We start from the raw sequence: 3346 nt of genomic DNA on the forward strand, positions 1-3346 counted from the left end.
ATTTTCCTTCATATTTTAAATTAAGGCAACAACTGTTTCTCGGTTATTGATGCTCTTTAGTAATTCTGATTGAGAATGAGGATGAATGAGGCATGGTTCTAAGGATCACTGAAGATAGTAAGTTAAAATTTGCACAAATTTCTGTAATATTTCATACATTTTCTCATCCTATATTTTAGGATACAATTGGGAAGATCTTGAAGTTGAAGAACATTGTGCAAGTTCTGAACGACATGAAAGGTAATTTTCATGTGAAAGTTGATACAAATGTGCCCCCGGATATATTTTAATGTCTCTTTAAGTTTTAAAGAAATGCAGCAGTGTAAATAATCACAGCTTAAAGTACATTCATGATGTTCATAATCCATATACCTGAAAGGCAGGTAAGTGAATTGTTTTGGCAGGTCATTCTTTTTAGAAGAAAGACAAGCAATCAGCACCTTAACAGAAATCAGCATTGGAATCATAGATCTATCAGAACTGTGCTGTAGAATTGCCAATTCATTTAGATTCATATCACTCAGACTACCAAAGGTATACACATTGAATATATAATAAGTCTATGTCCAAAACATTCTAATAAACAAGTAGTCTATAGTAAAGCTAGTGTTACTCTCTAGTTGTTCTGACTCTGCTATGTTTAATGAAATAGGTTATTAGATTCAAGAGTTAAGGGAGGATTGTAGTGGAGAATGCTTACAACCCATAGGACATGTCCCTGAGGAACAAAATATCAAACTGTTTGGAGGCATTGTAGAAACCTTGTATTTGTTATTCTTCATTTACTAGGAATATCATATGTCACTCTGGATACAAGCCATATGAACATAGGGATATAGAAAGAAGAAATGTATCCTTGTCCATCTCGAAACAATTATAAGTTGAGTAGTGGTCCCATGTTGAGTAGACTTGCTAAATGTGATTCAAGTGTATATGTAATTGGTTTCCCAACTTAAAAAAGAATACATCAGCAATCAAACTGAAGAAAAGACCTATGAGTAGTGGGAAGATGTAATACTTCTGTCTTCCCTGGTTCACTTTGCAAATATGGTAGGATTCACAGTATAGGAAAATATATGGATGAAATAAGTGGGGTGAAAGTCTGAATTCTTCCAGTTCTTTTCATATATATGAAAAAATCTCCTTGAGAAAAAATATGCCATAAATATGAGTCCTGTAATAAAGGTTCTTACCTTAACAGGCATCTCCAAATGTGGAAAATAATCCTTATTGAAGAGCAAAAACATGAGTCTAAGCAAAGTGATAACACCTTAAGACTTGATTCCTTTTTACATGTACAACAAACTGAAAAATTAATTCTTAGAGAAATAAAGATGTAACAGTGTAATAGTTGTGGTAAAGTTTTACATTTTTAAATTATCCTTGTAGGCATGAAAGAAGGCAAAAGGGAGAGAAACAATATGAATGCAATCAATGTGCTAAAGCCTTTGCACAATATGGTAATCTTAAAAGGCATCAGAAAACACATACTGGAGAGAAACCCTATGAATGTAATCAGTGTGGTAAAGCCTATGTACAGCATGGTCATCTTCAAAGGCACACAAGAACACATACTGGAGAGAAACCCTATAAATGTAATCAGTGTGGTAAAGCCTTTGCTCAAAACAGTGTTCTTCAAATGCATAAAAGAACTCACACTGGAGAGAAACCCTATGAATGTAATCAATGTGGTAAAGCCTTTGCTCAAAACAGTGTTCTTCAATTGCATAAAAGAACCCATAGTGGAGAGAAACCATATGAATGTGATCAATGTACTAAAGCCTTTAGACATCATAGTAGTCTTCAAAGGCATACAAGAACACATACTGGAGAGAAACCATATGAATGTGATCAATGTACTAAAGCTTTTGGACATCATAGTAATCTTCAAAGGCATACAAGAACACATACTGGAGAGAAACCCTATGAATGTAATCAGTGTGGTAAAGCCTTTTTACTTCACAATAATCTTGAAATGCATAGAAAAACACATACTGGAGAGAAACCCTATGAATGTAATCAGTGTGGTAAAGCCTTTGTACATTACAGTCATCTTCAAAGGCACACAAGAACACATACTGGAGAGAAACCTTATGAATGTAATCAGTGTGGTAAAGCCTTTGCTCAAAACAGTGTTCTTCAAATGCATAAAAGAACTCACACTGGAGAGAAACCCTATGAATGTAATCAGTGTGGTAAAGCCTTTGCTCAAAACAGTGTTCTTCAATTGCATAAAAGAACCCATAGTGGAGAGAAACCATATGAATGTGATCAATGTACTAAAGCCTTTAGACATCATAGTAGTCTTCAAAGGCATAAAATAACACATACTGGAGAGAAATCATATGAATGTGATCAATGTACTTAAGTCTTTGGACATCATAGTAATCTTCAAAGGCATACAAGAACGCATACTGGAGAGAAACCCCATGAATGTAATTAGTGTGGTAAAGGCTTTGTACTTCACAATAATCTTGAAGTGCATAGAAAAACACATACTGGATCTCTTTCTCTTGGGCCAGTGGTGCCGGAAAAATGGGCAAGTGTCAGGGTCTCCGTACTGCCAGGAAGCTCCGCAGCCACCGATGGGACCAGAAGTGGCACAATAAACAATACGAGAAAGCCCACTTGTGCACAGCTCTCAAAGCCAATCTGTTTGGAGGTGCCTCTCATGCCAAAGGAATTGTGCTGGAAAAAGTAGAGGTTGAAGGCAAACAGCCAAATTCTGCCATCAGTTAGTGTGTCAAGGTGCAGCTCATCCAAAATGGCAAGAAGATCACAGCTTTCATGCCCAACGATGGCTGCTTGAACTTCACTGAGGAAAACGATGAAGTTCTGGTTGCTGGATTTGGTCGAAAAGGTCATGCTGTAGGTGATATTCCTGGAGTCCACTTTAAGGTTGTTAAAGTAGCCAATGTGTCCCATTTGGCCCTTTACAAAGGTGAGAAGGAAAGACCAAGATCCTAAATTTTGACAATGGAAATGCAATAATAATAAATTTTCATATTCTGAAAGAAGAAAAAAGAAAGAAGAAAAACACATACTGGAGAGAAACTCTATGAATGTAATCAGTGTGATAAAGCCTTTGTACATTACAGTCATCTTCAAACGGCACACAAGAACACATACTGGAGAGAAACCCTATAAATGTAATCAGTGTGGTAAAGCCTTTGCTCAAAACAGTGTTCTTCAAATGCATAAAAGAACACATACTGGAGAGAAACCCTATGAATGTAATCAGTTTGGTAAAGCCTTTGCTTGCCACAATGTTCTTCAGATGCATAAAAGAACACATAGTGGAGAGAAACCATATGAATGTGATCATTGTACTAAAGCCTTTAGACAT

At 36.1% G+C, this 3346-nt stretch overlaps 1 pseudogene; it reads left to right on the top strand.

The window, feature by feature from the left end:
- Positions 1-2535: 2535 nt before the first annotated feature.
- Positions 2536-2967, top strand: LOC131901513 (small ribosomal subunit protein uS12-like; annotated as a pseudogene).
- The last annotated feature ends 379 nt before the right edge of the window (positions 2968-3346 follow it).

The sequence above is a fragment of the Peromyscus eremicus genome, unplaced genomic scaffold (genome assembly GCF_949786415.1).
Source record: "Peromyscus eremicus unplaced genomic scaffold, PerEre_H2_v1 PerEre#2#unplaced_104, whole genome shotgun sequence".
Classification (NCBI taxonomy): domain Eukaryota; kingdom Metazoa; phylum Chordata; class Mammalia; order Rodentia; family Cricetidae; genus Peromyscus; species Peromyscus eremicus.